Source organism: Oncorhynchus tshawytscha, unplaced genomic scaffold (assembly GCF_018296145.1).
Source record: "Oncorhynchus tshawytscha isolate Ot180627B unplaced genomic scaffold, Otsh_v2.0 Un_contig_4855_pilon_pilon, whole genome shotgun sequence".
Lineage (NCBI taxonomy): Eukaryota > Metazoa > Chordata > Actinopteri > Salmoniformes > Salmonidae > Oncorhynchus > Oncorhynchus tshawytscha.
In genome coordinates, this window is record NW_024609422.1 from 131358 (window position 1) to 154652 (window position 23295).

The 23295-nt window shown below is 44.0% G+C and overlaps 1 pseudogene; it reads left to right on the top strand.

Annotated features, from left to right (window-relative positions):
- LOC121844762 lies at positions 1-22906 on the top strand (annotated as a pseudogene).
- The last annotated feature ends 389 nt before the right edge of the window (positions 22907-23295 follow it).

A 23295-nucleotide genomic window follows, 5' to 3' on the forward strand; every position in this document is an offset into this window, starting at 1 on the left:
AGAGAGAAAGAAGAATACGTTTTCAACTGTGAGGTAGGAGAGAGGGAGACAGAGAGAGAAAAAAACATTTTCATCTGTGGAAGGTAGACTAGAGAGAACTTTTTAATCTGTGGGAGGTAGGAGAGAGAGACAGGGGAGAGGGAGAGAGAGGGGTGAGAGAGAGAGAGAGACCGAGGAATTGAATCTGTGGGAGGTAGTGTAGTGTAATTACAGAGTGTATAGCAGACCTGCTCCACTCCGTACCAAGCCTGCCACATCACTATGGACACAACGGAATATAAGACGTCCTTAACCGTTTTTACCCTCTTCAGTGTCCTGTCGATATGCTGGTGTGCCCCTCAACGGTTCTGCCAGCCTGGAGACCACAATTCGGGTAAAGTACCACTTGTATTCATTCATCATCCTCATGGCTGGTTACGCATCACGGAGCTATTGAAGTAAGTTGTGAGGTCGTTTCTGAGACAATTGTCTTTTTTTTTTTCCCATGTGATTTTATAAAAGCGTATAGTCTTTGTTTGCTACAGCCTAGCGGTCCATCCTTCTACATCTGCATGGCTGCTTGGGGTTTTAGGCTTTAGGTTTCTGTATAGAAACGTTAAGGTTCACTGTCCCTTTAAAAATATAACGTTTACTTGCAGTCAGGTTACTAGTATTTACTACTCAAACTCAGTATTTCAAGTCAGGTTACTAGTATTTCCCAGGTTTTAAAAAATATAACGTTTACTCAAACTCAGTATGAGTATTTCAAGTCAGGTTACTCGTATTTCAAGTCAGGTTACTAGTATTTCAAGTCAGGTTACTAGTATTTCAAGTCAGGTTACTAGTATTTCAAGTCAGGTTACTAGTATTTCAAGTCAGGTAACTAGTATTTCAAGTCAGGTAACTAGTATTTCAAGTCAGGTTACTAGTATTTCAAGTCAGGTAACTAGTATTTCAAGTCAGGTAACTAGTATTTCAAGTCAGGTAACTAGTATTTCAAGTCAGGTTACTAGTATTTCAAGTCAGGTAACTAGTATTTCAAGTCAAGTATTTCAAGGTCAGGTTACTAGTATTTCAAGTCAGGTTACTAAAAATGTTAAGTCCAAACCACAGTATCCGTTTATAAGTGCAATATAATTTTAGTCCAAACCAAAAAATGTAATTTTAGAAAAAAAGTAAATGTCATCACAGATGTTGATTCTTCATCTGTGCTGGTGTCTGACGTTCTACAGTGGCTTGCGAAAGTATTCACACCCTTGGCATTTTTCCTATTTTGTTGCCTTTACAACCTGGAATTAAAATCGTTTTTAGGGAGGGGTAATATATAATTTGATTTACACAACATACCTACCGCTTTGAAGATGCAACATATTTTTTCTTATTGGGAGACAAAAAAAACAGAAATTTAGCGTGCATAACTATTCACCCTCCAAAAGTCAGTACTGTGTAGAGCCACGTTTTGCAGCAATTACAGCTGCAAGTCTCTTGGGGTCTGTCTCTATAAGCTTGGCACATCTAGCCACTGGGATCTTTGCCTGTTCTTCAAGGCAAAACTGCTCCAGCTCCTTCAAGTTGGATGGGTTTCGCTGGTGCACAGCAATCTTTAACACATATCACAGATTCTCAATTGGATTGAGGTCTGGGCTTTGACTAGGCCATTCCAAGACATTTAAATGTTTCCCCTTAAACCACTAGAGAGTTGATTTAGTGGTATGCTTAGGGTCATTGTCCTGCTGGAAGGTGAACCTCCTTCCCAGTCTCAAATCTCTGGAAGACTGAAACAGGTTTCCATCAAGAATTTCCTTGGATTTAGCGCCATCCATCATTCATTAAATTCTGACCAGTTTCCCAGTCCCTGCAGATAAAAAACATCCCCACAGCATGATGCTGCTGCCACCACCATGCATCACTGTGGGGATGTTATTCTCGGGGTGATGAGGTGTTGGGTTTGCGCCAGACATAGTGTTTTCTTAGATGGCCAAAAGCTCACTTTTAGTCTCATCTGACCAGAGTACCTTCTTCCATATGTTTGGGGAATCTCCCACATGCCTGTTGGTGAACACCAAACGTGTTTGCTTATTTTTTCTTTAAGCAATGGCTTTTTCTGTCCACTCTTCCATAAAGCCCAGCTTTGTGTAGTGTACAGCTTAAAGTGGTCCCATGGACAGATACTACAATCTCCACAACCACAGGCTCTTTGGAAGGGTTGCCAGAAGAAAGCCCTTTCTGACCCCAAGACACAGACGCAAACGCTTGGAGTTTACCAAACGTCATTTACATTATAACTGGAAGAAGGTGCTCTGGTCAGATGAGACCAAATTGAACGTTTTAGTCAGATACAGCATCGGCATGTTTGGCGTAGAAACAGAGATGCATACAAGGAGAGGCACCTCATACCCACGGTGAAATATGGTGGTGGGTCAGTGATGTTTTGGGGCTGTTTTAATTCCAGAGGTCCATGGTGGGGGCACTGGCTAAGATTGATAGCATAATTGATTCCACCAAGTATCAGGCAATTTTGGCTGACAATCTGGTTGCCTCTGCCTGAAGGCTGGGACTTGGCCGTATGTGGACTTTCCAACAAGACAATGACCCAAAACATACCTCAAGATCCACACAGAAATGGTTATGTGACAACAAAATCAATGTTCTGCCATGGCCATCTCAGTCACCAGACCTCAATCCAATTGAAAACCTGTGGGATGAGTTGAAGAGGGCAGTTGATAAGCGCAAACCCAAGAATGTGAAGGATCTTGAAAGGATCTGCATAGAGTGGTCCAAAATCCCTCCAAATATGTTCCTTAACCTTGTCAAACATTACAGGAAAAGACCATGCTGTTATCCTTGCCAGAGGTTGTTGCACTAAGTAGTAAATGAGTGCCAAGAATGATGAAACCTTGATTTTGGTAAAATTTATTTTGTATTAAATAATTATGATTTCGGTTGGTTCCATTGAAACATTAATAAAGTCCAGTATTTCTCACATGTTGGTATTTTGAGTTTCTCTCTATAATGATATTGTTTATATTTTTTTAAGTATTGTTTGTCCATTGCCAGTCAGGAGCTAGTAGTTTTGTAGTTTCTAGTAATTTTGGAGCCCACTGTACATGGTAGGTCTACGGGTTCTCAAGGAGATGTTGGAGAAGCACTGCAGTAGGCTACATAGACTCTGGGGTTCTCCAGGAGAGGTTAGAGAACCACTGCAGTAGGTTACATAGAGTCTGGGGTTCTCCAGGAGAGGTTAGAGAACCACTGCAGTAGGTTACATAAAGTCTGGGGGTTCTCCAGGAGAGGTTAGAGAACCACTGCAGTAGGTTCTCCTAGAACCATAGAGTCTAGAGGGGGTTCTCCAGGAGAGGTTAGAGAACCACTGCAGTAGGTTACATAAAGTCTAGGTTACATAGAGGGGGTTCTCCAGGAGAGGTTATAGAACCACTGCAGTAGGTTACATAAAGTCTGGGGTTCTCCAGGAGAGGTTAGAGAACCACTGCAGTAGGTTACATAGATTTCTGGGGTTCTCCAGGAGAGGTTAGAGAACCACTGCAGTAGGTTACATAAAGTCTGGGGTTCTCCAGGAGAGGTTATATAACCACTGCAGTAGGTTACATAAAGTCTGGGGGTTCTCCAGGAGAGGTTAGAGAACCACTGCAGTAGGTTACATAGAGTCTGGGGGTTCTCCAGGAGAGGTTAGAGAACCACTGCAGTAGGTTACATAGAGTCTGGGGGTTCTCCAGGAGAGGTTATATAACCACTGCAGTAGGTTACATAGAGTCTGGGGTTCTCCAGGAGAGGTTATATAACCACTGCAGTAGGGTCTGGGGTTCTCCAGGAGAGGTTATAGAACCACTGCAGTAGGTTACATAAAGTCTGGGGGTTCTCCAGGAGAGGTTAGAGAACCACTGCAGTAGGTTACATAGAGTCTGGGGTTCTCCAGGAGAGGTTAGAGAACCACTGCAGTAGGTTACATAGAGTCTGGGGTTTCTCCAGGAGAGGTTTAGAGAACCACTGCAGTAGGTTACATAAAGTCTGGGGGTTCTCCAGGAGAGGTTATATAACCACTGCAGTAGGTTACATAGAGTCTGGGGTTCTCCAGGAGAGGTTATATAACCACTGCAGTAGGTTACATAGAGTCTGGGGTTCTCCAGGAGAGGTTAGAGAACCACTGCAGTAGGTTACATAGAGTCTGGGGTTCTCTCCACTGCAGTAGAGGTTAGAGAACCACTGCAGTAGGTTACATAGAGTCTGGGGGTTCTCCAGGAGAGGTTAGAGAACCACTGCAGTAGGTTACATAGAGTCTGGGGTTCTCCAGGAGAGGTTAGAGAACCACTGCAGTAGGTTACATAGAGTCTGGGGGTTTCTACCACACGTAGGTTACTATAGTCTCCAGTGTGATGTTTTTGTGTTTTGCAGGAAGATGCAACAACTGGGGGTCCAGCTGAAGAAAACGTAAGTTGTTTCACTGATTTTATTCTTATAAGAAAATAAATTAAATGTAAATAGTCTGGGATTGTAAAATATATCTTATGTATGATAGTCCAGTGTACAACCGTATAGCAGTGCACTGTATCTCAGTGTTTATAGTGTACATACCACACTGTATCTACAGTGTTTATAGTGTACATACCACACTGTATACTTAGTGTTTATAGTGTACATACCCAGTGGTTACACTGTATCTCAGTGTTTATAGTGTACATACCACACTGTATCTTAGTGTTTATAGTGTACATACCACACTGTATCTTAGTGTTTATAGTGTACATACCACACTGTATCTTAGTGTTTATAGTGTACATACCACACTGTATCTTAGTGTTTATAGTGTACATACACACTGTATATCTCAGTGTTTATAGTGTACATACCACACTGTATCTCAGTGTTAGAGAACCACTGCAGTAGGTTATAGTGTACATACCACACTGTATCTTAGTGTTTATAGTGTACATACCTGAAGAAAAACACTGTATCTATAAGTGTTTATAGTGTACATACCACATGTATCTTAGTGTAGTGTACATACCACACTGTATCTCAGTGTTTATAGTGTACATACCACACTGTATCTTAGTGTTTATAGTGTACATACCACACTGTATCTTAGTGTTTATAGTGTACATACCACACTGTATCTCAGTGTTTATAGTGTACATACCACATGTGGATTTGTGTCAATACAGCTACAGTTGAATTCGGTAGTTCACATGCACTGTTGTGCTTAAAATATATCTTTATTTTTAAAAAGCCACAGGGCCAACCCAATGTGCAAAATATAAAGTACAGTACTCATGAAATAGTAGGAGATATTCCTCTCAGGAAAACAATGTACGACAAAGACAAAAGGCAAAGGGGATCCCATCATATATACAGTTGGAGTCGGAAGATTACATACACTGAGGTTTGAGTCATTAAAACTCGTTTTTCAACCACTCTTGTTAACAAACTATAGTCTTGGCAAGTCGGTTAGGATACCTACTTTGTGCATGACACAAGTCATTTTTCCAACAATTGTTTACAGACAGTCTATTTCACTTATAATTCAATGTATCACAATTTCAATGGGTCAGACATTTACATACACCTAGTTGACTGAGCCTGTAAACAGAAAATTTCAGAAAATGATGTCATGGCTTTAGAAGCTTCTGATAGGCTAATTGCCATACTTTGAGTCAATTGGAGGTGTACCCGTGGATGTATCCCTAGGCCTACCTTCAAACTCAGTGCCTCTTTGCTTGAAATCATGGGAAAATCAAAATAAATCAGCCAAGACCTCAGAAATACAATTGCAGACCTCCGCAAGTCTGGTTCATCCTTGGGAGCAATTTCCAAATGCCTGAAGGTACCACATTCATTTGTACAAACAATAGTACGCAAGAATGAACACCATGGGACCACGCAGCCGTCATACCGCTCAGGAAAGAGATGCGTTCTGTCTACTAGAGATGAACGTACTTTGGTGCGAAAAGTGCAAATCAATCCCAGAACAACATTAAAGGACCTTGTGAAGATGCTGGAGGAAATAGTTACAAAAGTATCTATATCCACAGTAAAATGTGTTCGATATCGACATAACCTGAAAGGCCACTCAGCAAGGAAGAAGCCACTGCTCCAAAACCGCCATAAAAAAATCCAGACTACGGTTTGCAACTGCACATGGGGACAAAGATCATACTTGTTGGAGAAATGTCCTCTGGTCTGATGAAACAGAAATAGAACTGTTTGGCCATAATGACCATCGTTATGTTTGGAGGAAAAATGGGCAGGCTTGCAAGCTGAAGAACACCATCCCAACCGTGAAGCATGGAGTTGACAGCATCATGTTGTGGGGGTGCTATGCGTCAGGAGGGACTGGTGCACTTCACCAAACAGATGGCATCATGAGAAGTAAAATTATGTGGATATATTGATCTAACATCTCGAGACATCAGTCAGGAAGTTGAAGCTTGGTCGCAAATGGATCTTCCAAATGGACAATGACCCCAAGCATACTTCCAAAGTTGTGGCAAAATGGCATAAAGACAACAAAGTTAAGGTATTGAAGTGGCTATCACAACACCCTGACCTTAATCCTATAGAAAGTGTGTTGGCAGAACTGAAAAAGCGTGTGCGAGCAAGGAGTCCTACAAACCTGATTCAGTTACACCAGCTCTGTCAGGAGGAATGGGCCCAAATTCACCCAACTATTGTGGGAAGCTTGTGGAAGGCTACCCGAAACGTTTGACCCAAGTTAAACAATTTAAAGGCAATGCTACCAAATACTAATTGAGTGTATGTAAACGTCTGACCCACTGGGAATGTATTGAAAGAAATAAAGCTGAAATAAATCATTCTGTCTTCTATTATTCTGACATTCTACATTCTTAAAATAATGTGGTGATCCTAACTGACCTAAGAAGGGGAATTGTGACTCTGAATAAATGTCAGGAATTGTGAAATCTGAGTTTAAAGGTATTTTGCTAAGGTGTATGTAAACTTCCCGACTTCAACTGTATATGTCTGTATATTCTGATAATTGTCTGTCTGTATATTCTGATAATTGTCTGTCTGTATATTCTGTTTGTCTGTAGATTCTGTTTGTCTGTATTATTCTGTAATTTGTTTGTCTGTATTCTGTTTGTCTGTAGATTCTGTTTGTCTGTAGATTCTGTTTGTCTGTAGATTCTGTTTGTCTGTAGATTCTGTTTGTCTGTAGATTCTGTTTGTCTGTAGATTCTGTTTGTTTGATTCTGTTTGTCTAGATTCTGTTTGTCTGTAGATTCTGTTTGTCTGTAGATTCTGTTTGTCTGTAGATTCTGTTTGTCTGTAGATTCTGTTTGTCTGTAGATTCTGTTTGTCTGTAGATTCTGTTTGTCTGTAGATTCTGTTTGTCTGTAGATTCTGTTTTCTGTTTGTCTGTAGATTCTGTCTTATTGTCTGTAGATTCTGTTTGTCTGTAGATTCTGTTTTTGTCTGTAGATTCTGTTTGTCTGTAGATTCTGTTTTTGTCTGTAGATTCTGTTTGTCTGTAGATTCTGTTTTTGTCTGTAGATTCTGTTTGTCTTGTCTGTAGATTCTGTAGATTCTGTTTGTCTGTAGATTCTGTTTGTCTGTAGATTCTGTTTGTCTGTAGATTCTGTTTTTGTCTGTAGATTCTGTAGATTCTGTTTATTGTCTGTAGATTCTGTGATTCTTTGTCTGTAGATTCTTCTGTCTGTAGATTCTGTTTTGTCTGTAGATTAGGTTTATTGTCTGTAGATTCTGTCTGTCTGTAGATTCTGTTTGTCTGTAGATTCTGTTGTCTGTAGATTCTGTTTGTCTGTAGATTCTGTTTATTGTCTGTAGATTCTGTCTGTAGATTCTGTTTGTCTGTAGATTCTGTTTATTGTCTGTAGATTTGTTTGTCTGTAGATTCTGTTGTCTGTAGATTCTGTTTGTCTGTAGATTCTGTTTGTCTGTAGATTCTGTTTGTCTGTAGATTTGTTGTCTGTAGATTCTGTTTGTCTGTAGATTCTGTTTGTCTGTAGATTCTGTTTGTGTCTGTAGATTAGGTTTATTGTCTGTAGATTCTGTTTGTCTGTAGATTCTGTCTGTAGACTTTATTGTCTGTAGCTTGTCTGTAGATTCTGTTTGTCTGTAGATTCTTTTGTCTTAGCTGTCTGTAGATTATTCTGTAGATTCTTGTCTGTGTATTCTGCTTGTTGTCTTTATATTATTTTAGTTGGCTGTCTGTATATTCTGTTTCTTGTCTGTGTACTCTGCTTGTTGTCTGTTATATTATTTTAGTTGGCTGTCTGTATTATTCTGTTTCTGTATATTCTGTCTGTGTACTCTGCTTGTTGTCTGTATATTATTTTAGTTGGCTGTCTGTATATTATATTCTGTTTCTGTTTCTTGTCTGTGTACTCTGCTTGTTGTCTGTATATTATTTTAGTTGGCTGTCTGTATATTCTGTTTCTTGTCTGTGTACTCTGTTTGTTGTATTTTTTTTGTTTTTTTGTCAGTACCATTTCACAGATTCAAATTCCTTTACATGCAAATGTAGCAGGATGGAACAAGCCTGTACATAGATGCCTGCATATAGATGTCTGTGTGCATCCCAAATGGCAGACTGTTCACTATATAGTGCACTACTTCTACCCAGGGGCCATAGGGACTAGGATGCGGTTTGGAACACCTCTGTGGTCTCAGAGAGGGCAGGAACATTAGTTAGGACCCTGTAGGGGGATGTTCTGTACTGTCACCTGTCTGTCTGGGATGATGTAAATTACAGTTATATAGATATCACTTCAAGACATAACAAAGATATGTATTGTTAATTTTTTAAAAACGTTTTAACGCTCAGAGAACATTATTTAAAAAACATACATTCTAGGCAGAGTTGCAAATAAAAAGCCATATCTCAGACTGGCCAATAAAAAGAGAAGATTACGATGGGCAAAAGAACACAGACACTGGACAGAGGAACTCTGCCTAGAAGGCCAGCATCCCAGAGTCGCCTCTTCACTGTTGACGTTGAGACTGGACAGAGGAACTCTGCCTAGAAGGCCAGCATCCCGGAGTCTCCTCTTCACTGTTGACGTTGAGACTGGACAGAGGAACTCTGCCTAGAAGGCCAGCATCCTGTTGAGTCTCCTCTTCACTGTTGACGTTGAGACTGGACAGAGGAACTCTGCCTAGAAGGCCAGCATTCCGGAGTCTCCTCTTCACTGTTGACGTTGAGACTGGACAGAGGAACTCTGTCTAGAAGGCCAGCATCCCGGAGTCTCCTCTTCACTGTTGAAGTTGAGACTGGACAGAGGAACACTGCCTAGAAGGCCAGCATTCCAGAGTCTCCCTCCCTGAGACGTTCAGAGGAACACTGCCTAGAAGGCCAGCATCCCGGAGAACCTTCACTGTTGACGTTGAGACTGGACAGAGGAAAAGAAGGCCAGCATCCCGGAGTCTCCTCTTCACTGTTGACGTTGAGACTGGACAGAGGAACAGAAGGCCAGCATCCTGCAAAGTCTCCTCTTCACTGTTGATTTTAAACTCTGCCTGAAGGCCAGCATCCTGTTGAGTCTCCTCTTCACTGTTGACGTTGAGACTGGACGAACTCTGCCTAGAAGGCCAGAATCCGAATGAGAAACCACTGTTGAAGTTGAACTGGACACGCACTTTCCTAGAACAACCGGAGTCTCCTCTTCACTCCAAGGATACCAAACTCTGCCTAGAAGGCCAGCATGGGTAAAGTCCCTTCAGGTCTTGAGTAAGACTATATCACAGTAACATCAACAAAGTAGACAATAAAGTGTGACCAGGTTCAGTTGTCAAACGTTGTCCAACAATGCAGATAGAAATGCCAGAAGGCCAGACATGAGTCTCCCAGTTCACATGTCAGAGAGGCATGTTTGAGACTGGACAGAGGAATTTCTTTCTAGAACGGCCTAAATGTTGTGTCCTCCTCTTCACTGTTGACGTTGAGACTGGACAGAGGAACTCTGCCTAGAAGGCCAGCATCCCGGAGTCTCCTCTTCACTGTTGTTGAGAGATTAACAGAGGAACTCTGCCTAGAAGGCCCATCCCGGAGTCCTCCTCCTCACTGTTGACCACAGACCGACAGAGTGTTGCCAGAGAGCATCCTGGGTTACTCCTCTTGAGACTGGACCCTAACCCTCCTAGAAGGCCCCTCCTCACTCTTCACAGCCGCAGTGTGTTCAGAGACTCTGCCTAAGGCCAGCATTAGTCTCCTCTTCACTGTTGACATTAACCCAGAGGAACTCCCTCCTCAGGCCAGCAGCCGCAGTGTGTTCACTGAGATTGAACCAGAGGAACTCCTCTGCCTACCCCTAACCCGGAGTCTCCTCCTCACTCCACAGACTGGCAGTGTGTTGCCAGAGATTAACCTGGAGTCTCCTCTTCACTGTTGACGTTGAGACTGGACAGAGGAACTCTGCCTAGAACCAGCATCCCAGAGTCCTTCTTCACTGTTGACGTTGAAACGGGTGTTTTGCCACATTTAAGCAGTGTGTTCAGGATTAACCTGTTTCTCAAACTAGACAGTCTCTTACTTGTCCTCTTGCTCAACCCTCCTCCCCTGCTCTCTATTCTGTCCACAGCCAGTTTGTGTGTTCAGAGATTAACCTGGGTAACTCTTGAGTTTCCCCTAACCCATCCTCCCTCCTTTCTCCACAGCCGCAGTGTGTTCAGAGATTAACCTGGCCATTTTGAGCCTGTACTCCCTAATGCTGCTAGAACTAAATGCCCTCCAGATACTCAATGAGTTTCCAGTTTCATTGCTTCTTTAATCAGACAGCAGTTGTTCAGAGTGCTAACTAACCCTCCTCCCTCCTTTTTCTAAGGGTTTTTCAGAGATTAACCTGGGTTCACTCCAATCACCTTTTAAAATGAACCTCCCTGCAACGTTCTCAGAACCTCCCTGCAACCTTCTCAGAACCTCCCTGCAACCTCCTCAGAACCTCCCACAGCAGAACCTCCCTGCAAGTCAGAACCTACTCCTGCTTCTCAGAAGACTTCAGAACCTGCAACGTTCTCAGGTCTCAGAACCTCCTGCAACTTCAGAACCCCTGCAACCTCCTCAGAACCTTCCTGCAACCTAAACATGCCCAAGAACAGTGCAAAATGTTCCATTTTAAATTAACCTGGGTGTCTCCTCTTCCCCGAATGAGAAACCAAAAACGCACTTTCCCACAACTCTCTTCACAGCAGCAGTGTGTTCAGAGATTAACCTAGGTCTTGACTCCTCTTATCACCCTAACCTCAACTCCCTCCTAAAGTGTGACCAGGTTCAGTGTGTCAAACGTTGTCCAACAATGCAGATAGAACTGCCTCTACCCCTAACCCTCCTCCCTTTTCATGTCACAGCAGCAGTGTGTTCAGAGATTAACCTGAACGTTCCTAAATCCTGTGTCCTCCTCTAACCCTCCTCCCTCCTCTCTTCACAGCAGCAGTGTGTTCAGAGATTAACCTGGGTTACTCCTTTTACCCCTAACCCTCCTCCCTCCTCACTCCACAGCCGCAGTGTGTTCAGAGATTAACCTGGGTTACTCCTCTTACCCCTAACCCTCCTCCCTCCTCACTCCACAGCCGCAGTGTGTTCAGAGATTAACCTGGGTTACTCCTCTTACCCCTAACCCTCCTCCCTCCTCACTCCACAGCCGCAGTGTGTTCAGAGATTAACCTGGGTTACTGCAATGACCTGGACTACTCCAGGTGAGTCTTCAGGTTACCCTCCCTTACTATAGACAGTATTCCCTATATAGTGCAGTACTTTTGACCAGGGCCCATAGGGGGTTCCCTCATAGGGGTGAAGATATTTCCCACATGGAAATGGAAGAGAATAACTTTGCTTGAGAAAAAACATTACCAATAGGTTCTCATCTACTTGACTGATTGATGCACTGACTGATCGACAGACCGATTCACAGATTGACTGACTGACTGACTGACTAAATGATTGATTGATTTACCTACTGACTGACTGTTCAACAGACTGATCTTCAGATCGACCAATCAACAAATTGATCAATTGCTCATCTCTTCTCTCCCCAGGACCATCTTCCCTAACATCCTAGGTCAGCAGTCTCGTCACGAGGTGGAGTCTGGAGCTGAGTACCTCCTCCTCTCTGTGATCCACGGTCTCCTCAACGGGAGTGTTCCCCCGACATCCGTCTGCTGGGGTGCTCCGTACTCGCCCTCGCTGCCAAGACCTACCCAGCCCCGCACCTGTCAAGGTGTGTCCCAGTTAGCACATTTAGTTCCAGCCCCGCACCGGTCAAGGTGTGTCCCAGCTAGCACACTTAGTTCCAGCCCCGTCAAGGCGTGTCCCAGGTAGCACATTTAGTTCTAGCCCCGCCCCCATCAAGGTGTGTTCCAGTTAGCACATTTAGTTCCAGCCCCACAACAGTCAAGGTGTGTCCCAGCTAGCACATTTAGTTCCAGCCCCACAACAGTCAAGGTGTGTTCCAGTTAGCACATTTAGTTCCAGCCCCACAACAGTCAAGGTGTGTGTGCTGGAGGGGTTGGATTCAGGATAGGTGTCCATCTCATATGGATTAATACAGTATTCTTCTTCTCCTCATATTCCCCCTTCTTCTTCTTCTTCTTCTTCCCCCTTCTTCTTCTAAAGTCATGCCGCAGTGCATGTGAGGCGGTGAAGAAGGGGTGTGGCCACGCGTTCGAGGGCATCGACATGGCGTGGCCTTACTTCCTAGACTGTGACCGATTCTTCGCCGGCGAACAGGAAGGCTGTCACGACCCGTTGGCCCCGTTAAGAGGTAGCCCTCCCAGGAATTGTACATGCTAAAAATAACTTGTTGAATATACAATAATTACACAATAAGAGTTTTTACTGTACTGCAACACGAATTGAATTTTTAAAAGCTCTGAGCTAGGTGGGACGTTAGCCCTGGGAAATTGCATCCGGGAACATCCGGGGAAATTGATGTGAGCGAAATTCAAAATACAAAATGTGTAATATTAAACATTAATATAATAATAACTTTTTCCAAATTAACTCCATAATATCGACTGAAACATGGTAAACGTTGTTTAGAATCAATCCTCAAGGTGTTTTTCACATATCTCTTCGATGATATATCGTTCGTGGAAGTGTGCGTTCTCCTCTGAATCTCATGGGAAAATGTCTCCAGTTGAAGATTACGCACCAATTTAGACAAAGGACACCGGGCGGACCCCTGGTAAATGTAGTCTCTTATGGCCAATCTTCCAATGATATGCCTACAAATACGTCACAATGCTACAGACAACTTGGGGAAACGACAGAAAGGGCAGGCTCATTCCTGGCGCACTCACAGCCATATAAGAGACAATGGAAAACAGAGCCTCAAAAATTCTGCTCATTTCCTGTTTGAAGTTTCATCTTGGTTTCGCCTGTAGCATGAGTTCTGTGGCACTCACAGATAATATCTTTGCAGTTTTGGAAACAAAGATGTTAATCTTTCTGCCAATATCAGATGTCTATGTCCTGGGAAATGTTCTTAGTTATTTACAACCTCATGCTAATCGCATTAGTCTACGTTAGCTCAACCGTCCCTTGGATGGGACACTGATCCCGAAGAAGTTTTAAAATGTGTTTCAGAAAACTAAATTACGATCAATTCAGCTAACCCTCCTCCTCCTTTCGCTCTCTCCCTCTCAGCCAGACATGAAGTGGCTTTCTCCAACCTGTCTCCAGATGAACCCTCCACCATCATTCAGTTCGCGTACCACTCCAACGCCCAGATGTACAGCGTTCTGAAGAGGACTGCTGCCAAGTGCTCTCACATCTCCCGCACCTACAGGTACTGGCTGTTGTCTGCTGCTGTTTGCTTTGACAGGAAATACAACCTCAAGGGGATGAATAAACTACTGATCTGTGTATCTATATATCTACAGTACTGATCTGTGTATCTATATATCTACAGTATCGGACGCAGCACAGAGGGGAAAGACCTCCTGGCCATAGAGTTCACAGACAACCCCGGAGGCCATGAACTGTGTGAGTGTGTAACGATTTAAGGTGGAGTGATTTCTGGGGTTTGAACTGCACCGCAATGGGGCAAGTGAGCTAGGGAGCCCATTGGTACAGGGCCAGTTGAGGACCTCCTGTTTATTAAAGCCTATTGGTACAGGGCTAGTTGAGGACCTCATGTTTATTAAAGCCTATTGGTACAGGGCTAGTTGAGGACCTCATGTTTATTAAAGCCTATTGGTACAGGGCTAGTTGAGGACCTCCTGTTTATTAAAGCCTATTGGTACAGGGCTAGTTGAGGACCTCCTGTTTATTAAAGCCTATTGGTACAGGGCTAGTTGAGGACCTCCTGTTTATTAAAGCCTATTGGTACAGGGCTAGTTGAGGACCTCCTGTGTCCCATTGGTACAGGGCTAGTTGAGGACCTCCTGTTTATTAAAGCCTATTGGTTGGTACAGGGCTAGTTGAGGACCTCCTGTTTATTAAAGCCTATTGGTTCAGGGCTAGTTGAGGACCTCTGTGTCTTAAAGCCTATTGGTTCAGGGCTAGTTGAGGACCTCCCTTAAAGCCTATTGGTACAGGGCTAGTTGAGGACCTCCTGTGTCTTAAAGCCTATTGGTACAGGGCTAGTTGAGGACCTATCTTAAAGCCTATTGGTACAAGGCTTGTTGAGGACCTCATGTGTCTTAAAGCCTGTTGGTACAGGGCTAGTTGAGTATCTCCTGTGTCTTAACTTCTTCCCGAGCCATCCCGGATCCGGGATCGTGAATACAGTCTCAAGCTCATTACCATAACGCAACGTTAACTATTCATGAAAATCGCAAATGAAATGAAATTAATATGCTAGCGCTCAAGCTTAGCCTTTTGTTAACAACACTGTCATCTCAGATTTTCAAAATATGCTTCTCAACCATAGCAAAACAAGCATTTGTGTAACAGCTAGCGCAGCTAGCATAGCATTTAGCGTTAGCATTAGCAGGCAACGTATTCACAAAAACCAGAAAATCATTCAAATAAAAGCATTACCTTTGAAGAACTTCAGATGTTTTCAATGAGGAGACTCAGTTAGATAGCAAATGCTCAGTTTTTCCAAAAAGATTATTTGTTTAGGAGAAATCGCTCCGTTTGGTGCGTCACGTTTAGCTACGAAAAAACCTGTATCCAGGAGTGTAATTATCCCCGCAGCTCATTAGCATAACACAATGTTAACTATTCATGAAAATCGCAAATGAAATGAAATTAATATGCTAGCTCTCAAGCTTAGCCTTTTGTTAACAACACTGTCATCTTAGATTTTCAAAATATGCTTCTCAACCGTAGCAAAACAAGCATTTGTGTAACAGCTAGCGCAGCTAGCGTAGCATTTAGCGTTAGCATTAGCAGGCAACATTTTCACAAAAAACAGAAAATCATTCAAATAAAATCATTACCTTTGAAGAACTTCAGATGTTTTCAATGAGGAGACTCTCAGTTAGATAGCAAATGCTCCGTTTTTCCTGAAAGATTATTTGTTTAGGAGAAATTGCTCCGTTTGGTGCGTCACGTTTGGCTACCAAAAAACGAAAATTCAGTCTTCAAAACGCCAAACTTTTTCCAAATTAACTCCATAATATCGACTGAAACATGGTAAACGTTGTTTAGAATCAATCCTCAAGGTGTTTTTCACATATCTCTTCATGATATATCGTTCTCCTCTCAATCACTGGATGACTGCGTGCAGTTTGTAGATTACGCAGCAATTTAGACAAAGGACACCGGGCGGACCCTGGTAAATGTAGTCTCTTATGGCCAATCTTCCAATGATATGCCTAAAATACGTCACAATGCTGCAGACACCTTGGAGAAACGATAGAAAGGGCAGGCTCATTCCCGGCGCATTCACAGCCATATAAGGAGACAATGGAAAACAGAGCTTCAAAATTCTGCCCATTTCCTGGTTGAAGTTTCATCTTGGTTTCGCCTGTAGCATGAGTTCTGTGGCACTCACAGATAATATCTTTGCAGTTTTGGAAACCTTAGTGTTTTCTTTCCAAAGCCGCCAATTATATGCATAGTCGAGCATCTTTTCGTGACAAAATATTGCGCTTAAAACGGGCACGTTTTTTTATCCAGAAATTAAAAGAGCGCCCCTATATCCAAGAAGTTAAAGCCTATTGGTACAGGGCTATTTGAGTATCTCCTGTGTCTTAAAGCCTATTGGTACAGGGCTAGTTGAGGACCTCCTGTGTCTTAACACAGGTTTTCTAAAATGAACTTTGACACAGGTTTTGTCTTGAGCAATTCCTTTCCTGTGTCTCTCACCCCTCCCTTCCTCCCCGTCTCTCTCCTCTCCCTCCCCCATCTCCCCCTCCTCAGTGGAACCGGAGATCAAGCTGGTTGGCAACATGCATGGCAACGAGGTCCTGGGTCGTCAGTTGCTGCTCTACCTGGCCCAGTACCTGTGTTCCGAGTATCTCCTTGGCAACCAGCGTATCCAGACGCTCGTAAACACCACGCGCATCCACATCCTGGCATCCATGAACCCCGACGGTTACGAGCTGGCGGCCGCCGAGGTAGAGGATAGCAACGACCCGGAACAACAACCACACCACAACCAGGAAGTAAATCATAAATTAAAAAACGTCGAAGCCGACGGACCAACCAACCGCCGCGTAGAGATAGAAAGAGGCCACGCCTCCTATCTTCTCCTGTTATATAGAGTGTGTGACAGCATGTGTTGGTGCACTCTCTTTCTAAGCCTTGCCCCTTTTCCAACTGCCTATCATCTACCTGAGCTCACCTATTGGTTCAGCCCCTCCCACTACCAGAGAGACAGAGTGACAGAGTGTCCTTAACCAATCAACAAGAGCAGTCGGTTAGACTGTTGTCATGGAAACGCAGTGCCATTTTTTTTTGTAACTGTGTTTAAGGTCGAAGAAGTAACACTGCTAGAAATCTCAAAACGTTTTTGCTTAAAATATCAAATTGAACAAATGTATTTTTAATAGATAGAACGTCTAGTCGTTGTTTTTCCCCAACAGCTGGCAGTGGGAAGCTCTATTGTCTTTATAATCATCTTTTCAGACAACCGAGGGATTTCTGGGCTATCTTCTTCACACAAACAGCATGTCCTGTCACTACAGACCCTGGTTCGAATCCAGGCTGTATCACTACCCGGCTGTGATGGGGAATCCCATAGGGCGGCGCACAATTGGCCCAGCGTCGTCCGGGTTCGGACGGTGTAGGCCGTCATTTTAAATAAGAATTTGTTCTTCACTGACTTGCCTCGTCAAATAAAGGTTTTAATTAAATAAAATGTTTACTGGACAGCTTGTTCTCCCCAGACGGATTACATAGTCTGTCCCTAAATTACTTCCTGTATAGGGAACGATCATGTGACTTGACTGGGAAAATCTTCTGGGTCACATGGTCAACAAAACATTCCTGACCTCTTATATTCCTCCTATCCAATCACATTCTTCTAACCGACATGACTTCCCATGTTTTCCCATTACCCATGATGCCTCACTCTTCACTCCTCCCCGTCACGCTCCTGCAGGGTCGTGGGGTGTTCAACCATGTCAAGGGTCACGACCTTTACCCTCTGTGTGTGTCTGTGTAGGGTCACGAGCTCAACGGTTGGACGGTGGGTCGCACCAACGCTCAGAACCTAGACTTGAACCGAAACTTTCCTGACCTTACGTCTATCCTCTACCGGAATCGCAGGATCAAACGGTTCCGCACAGACCACATCCCCATCCCAGACTCTTACTGGTTTGGTAAGGTATGTATATTAACATCTCGCTACACTGGTGTCGGTAGTGGGATGGCGCCAGTGAGGCCATCGGAGAGGTGTGTACACATGAGTGATGTAACTAGCTTCTCTATACAGTGCCTTGCGAAAGTATTCGGCCCCCTTGAACTTTGCGACCTTTTGCCACATTTCAGGCTTCAAACATAAAGATATAAAACTGTATTTTTTTGTGAAGAATCAACAACAAGTGGGACACAATCATGAAGTGGAACGACATTTATTGGATATTTCAAACTTTTTTAACAAATCAAAAACTGAAAAATTGGGCGTGCAAAATTATTCAGCCCCTTTACTTTCAGTGCAGCAAACTCTCTCCAGAAGTTCAGTGAGGATCTCTGAATGATCCAATGTTGACCTAAATGACTAATGATGATAAATACAATCCACCTGTGTGTAATCAAGTCTCCGTATAAATGCACCTGCACTGTGATAGTCTCAGAGGTCCGTTAAAAGCGCAGAGAGCATCATGAAGAACAAGGAACACACCAGGCAGGTCCGAGATACTGTTGTGAAGAAGTTTAAAGCCGGATTTGGATACAAAAAGATTTCCCAAGCTTTAAACATCCCAAGGAGCACTGTGCAAGCGATAATATTGAAATGGAAGGAGTATCAGACCACTGCAAATCTACCAAGACCTGGCCGTCCCTCTAAACTTTCAGCTCATACAAGGAGAAGACTGATCAGAGATGCAGCCAAACGGCCCATGATCACTCTGGATGAACTGCAGAGATCTACAGCTGAGGTGGGAGACTCTGTCCATAGGACAACAATCAGTCGTATATTGCACAAATCTGGCCTTTATGGAAGAGTGGCAAGAAGAAAGCCATTTCTTAAAGATATCCATCAAAGGTGTTGTTTAAAGTTTGCCACAAGCCACCTGGGAGACACACCAAACATGTGGGAGAAGGTGCTCTGGTCAGATGAAACCAAAATTGAACTTTTTGGCAACAATGCAAAACGTTATGTTTGGCGTAAAAGCAACACAGCTCATCACCCTGAACACACCAATCCCCACTGTCAAACATGGTGGTGGCAGCATCATGGTTTGGGCCTGCTTTTCCTCAGCAGGGACAGGGAAGATGGTTAAAATTGATGGGAAGATGGATGGAGCCAAATACAGGACCATTCTGTAAGAAAACCTGATGGAGTCTGCAAAAGACCTGAGACTGGGACGGAGATTTGTCTTCCAACAAGACAATGATCCAAAACATAAAGCAAAATCTACAATGGAATGGTTCAAAAATAAACATATCCAGGTGTTAGAATGGCCAAGTCAAAGTCCAGACCTGAATCCAATCGAGAATCTGTGGAAAGAACTGAAAACTGCTGTTCACAAATGCTCTCCATCCAACCTCACTGAGCTCGAGCTGTTTTGCAAGGAGGAATGGGAAAAATTTCAGTCTCTCGATGTGCAAAAGTGATAGAGACATACCCCAAGCGACTTACAGCTGTAATCGCAGCAAAAGGTGGCGCTACAAAGTATTAACTTAAGGGGGCTGAATAATTTTGCACGCCCAATTTTTCAGTTTTTGATTTGTTAAAAAGTTTGAAATATCCAATAAATGTCGTTCCACTTCATGATTGTGTCCCACTTGTTGTTGATTCTTCACAAAAAATACAGTTTTATATCTTTATGTTTGAAGCCTGAAATGTGGCAAAAGGTTGCAAAGTTCAAGGGGGCCGAATACTTTGCAAGGCACTGTAGCAAGTCCCTCAGGTGTAGGTACCTCTCCGATTGTATGGGAACTTATTCTTCTGTTGATGTGGGAAAGTATAGGACATTCCTACTGTACAGGACATTCCTAATGTTTTGGTAAGGTTTAGGACATTCCTACTGTACAGGAAATTCCTACGGTTTTGGTAAGGTTTAGGACATTCCTACTGTTTTGGTAAGGTATAGGACATTCCTACTGTTTTGGTAAGGTTTAGGACATTCCTACTGTTTTGGTAAGGTACATGACATTGCTACTGTTTTGGTAAGGTACATGACATTGCTACTGTTTTGGTAAGGTACACGACATTCCTACTGTATAGGACATTCCTACTGTTTTGGTAAGGTACAGGACATTCCTACTGTTTTGGTAAGGTACAGGACATTCCTACTGTTTTGGTAAGGTACAGGACATTCCTACTGTTTTGGTAAGGTACAGGACATTCCTACTGTTTTGGTAAGGTACAGGACATTCCTACTGTTTTGGTAAGGTACAGGACATTCCTACTGTTTTGGTAAGGTACAGGACATTCCTACTGTTTTGGTAACGTACAGGACATTCCTTCTGTTTTGGTAAGGTACAGGACATTCCTACTGTTTTGGTAAGGTACAGGACATTCCGACTGTTTTGGTAAGGTACAGGACATTCCTACTGTTTTGGTAAGGTACAGGACATTCCTTCTGTTTTGGTAAGGTACAGGACATTCCTTCTGTTTTGGTAAGGTACAGGACATTCCTACTGTTTTGGTAAGGTACAGGACATTCCTTCTGTTTTGGTAAGGTACAGGACATTCCTACTGTTTTGGTAAGGTACAGGACATTCCTACTAAGGTACAGGACATTCCTACTGTTTTGGTAAGGTACAGGACATTCCTACTGTACAGGACATTCCTACTGTTTTGGTAAGGTACAGGACATTCCTACTGTTTTGGTAAGGTACAGGACATTCCTACTGTTTTGGTAAGGTTCAGGACATTCCTACTGTTTTGGTAAGGTACAGGACATTCCTACTGTTTTGGTAAGATATGTTCTAGGGGTGTCCAGAGTTTTAGACAAAACCAGTTTTGTAAGGGATATGTGTAATTATCCTTCTTCTCTCCTTCTCTGCTCTCCTCTCCTCTCCTCTTCTCTCCTCTCCTCTCTCAGGTAGCTTCAGAAACTTATGCAGTGATGAAGTGGATCAGGTCTGTGCCGTTTGTCCAGTCTGCGAGCCTCCATGGTGGAGAGCTGGTGATCTCTTATCCCTTTGACTTCTCTAGACACCTCCATGAAGAGAGGATGTTCTCCCCTACACCTGATGAACAGGTACCCTGCCCTGTAATACACCTGATGAACAGGTACCCTGTCCTGTCCTACACCTGACCAACAGGTACCATGTCCTGTCCTACACCTGATGAACAGGTACCCTGTCCTGTCCTACACCTGACCAACAGGTACCATGTCCTGTCCTACACCTGATGAACAGGTACCCTGTCCTGTAATACACCTGACCAACAGGTACCCTGTCCTGTCCTACATCTGACCAACAGGTACCCTGTCCTGTCCTACACCTGATGAACAGGTAACCTATCCTGTAATACACCTGACCAACAGGTAACCTGTCCTGTCCTAAACCTGATGAACAGGTACCCTGTCCTGTCCTAAACCTGATGAACAGGTACCCTGTCCTGTAATACACCTGATGAACAGGTACCCTGTCCTGTAATACATCTGACCAACAGGTACCCTGTCCTACATCTGACCAACAGGTACCCTGTCCTACACCTGACCAACAGGTACCCTGTCCTGTCATACACCTGATGAACAGGTACCCTGTCCTGTCATACACCTGATGAACAGGCACCCTGTCCTGTCCTCCACCTGACCAACAGGTACCCTGTCCTGTCCTCCACCTGACCAACAGGTACCCTGTCCTCAACACCTGACCAACAGGTACCCTGTCCTGTCCTCCACCTGACCAAAAGGTGACCACCAGGTCCTGTTCTCCACCTGACCACAGGTACCTGTCCTCCACCTGACCAACAGGTACCCTGTTCTCCACCTGACCAGCAGGGTAACCTGTCCTTTCCTCCACCTGACCAACAGGTACCTGTCCTAAACCTGACCAACAGGTACCTGTCCTAAACCTGACCAACAGGTACCTGTCCTAAACCTGACCAACAGGTACCCTGTTCTACACCTGACCAACAGGTGCCTGTCCTAAACCTGACCAACAGGTACTCTGTTCTACACCTGACCAGCAGGTGCCTGTCCTAAACCTGACCAACAGGTACCCTGTTCTACACCTAGTTCATGTCAGTGGTGAAAACCTCTTCTGTTCCCAGGCCAGAAAATGCCATGTTGTAGAGTGTGACTGTGTTCCTCTCTGCAGGCATTTAAGCAGCTGGCCCGGACATACGCAGACTCTCACGCCAGCATGGCCGACAACAACACAGAGAGGTGATTATATTCCTGGCTATTATTATGAATGATTATATTACCCCTGTTACATGACCTATATATTGTATATTCTAGGTGTGGAGCGTCCTTCATCCAGTGGAGGCATCATCAACGGAGCTCTGTGGTACAGCTTCCCAGGGGTACGGTACCTTCTATATCTTCTCCTCTCTCCTCGTGTCATTCTGTCTCTCCTCCTCGTGTCATTCTGTCTCTCCTCTTGTCCTCGTGTCATTCTGTCTCTCCTCCTCTCATTCTGTCTCTCTCTGTCCTCGTGTCATTCTGTCTCTCCTCTTGTCCTCGTGTCATTCTGTCTCTCCTCCTCGTGTCATTCTGTCTCTCCTCTCCTCCTCGTGTCATTCTGTCTCTCCTCTTGTCCTCGTGTCATTCTGTCTCTCCTCTCCTCCTCGTGTCATTCTTACTCTCTCTTCCTCTCTTCCTCTCTTCCTCTCCTCCTCACTTCCTCTTCTCTCTCCTCCTCTCCTTCCTCTCCTCTCTCTCCTCCTCTCCTCTCTCTCCTCCTCTTCCTCTCCTCCTCTCTCTCTCTCCTCCCTCTCTTCCTCTTTTCAACTTCTCTCTCCTCCTCTCTTCCTCTTTTCAACTTCTCCTCTCCTCCTCTCTTCCTCCTCTTTTCTCTCCTCCTCTCGTCCTCTCCTCCTCTTCTCCTCTCCTCCTCTCTTCCTCTCCCTCTCTTCCTTTCCTCCTCTCCCTCTCTCCTCCTCTCTTCCTCCTCCTCTCCTCTTCTCTCTCTTCCTCCTCTCTTCCTTCTCTATTCCTTTCCTCCTCTCCTCCTCCTCTTCTCTCTCCTCCTCCTCTTCCCTCTCCTCCTCCTCTTCCTCCTCCTCTCTTTCTCTTCTCTCTCCTCCTCTCTTCCTCTTTCAACTTCTCCTCTCCCCCTCTCTTCCTCCTCTTTTTCCTCTCTCCTCTCTCCTCCTCTTTTCTCTCCTCCTCTCTTCCTCCTCTTTTCTCTCCTCCTCTCCTTAACCTCCCCCTCTTATTCCTGTCTCTGTCTGTTAAGTCTCAGTACTTGTGTGTCTAGTGTATATATTTACGGTGTGTCCTAACTCTCTATTTCTCCGGTACCGTAGGCATGTCAGACTTTAACTACCTCCACACTAACTGTCTGGAGATTACGGTGGAGCTGGGCTGTGACAAGTTCCCTTCTGAAGAGGAGCTCTACCCAGAGTGGCTCAGGAACAAGGAGGCCCTGCTCAGTTTCATGGAGTCGGTGGGTCTGCCTCTCTATAGCACAGCGACCAGGCAGCCATTTTGTGCCGTAGTTATACCGTAGAAGGCCTTTGTGCTGTCTCATCATTCCAATACAGCCATTCTGTTAAAACCTCTTAAGGATCCAACCCCTTTTTTTCTCCAAATGTTTACCTAAAATAACATACCCAAATCTAACTGCCTGTAGCTCAGGCCCTGAAG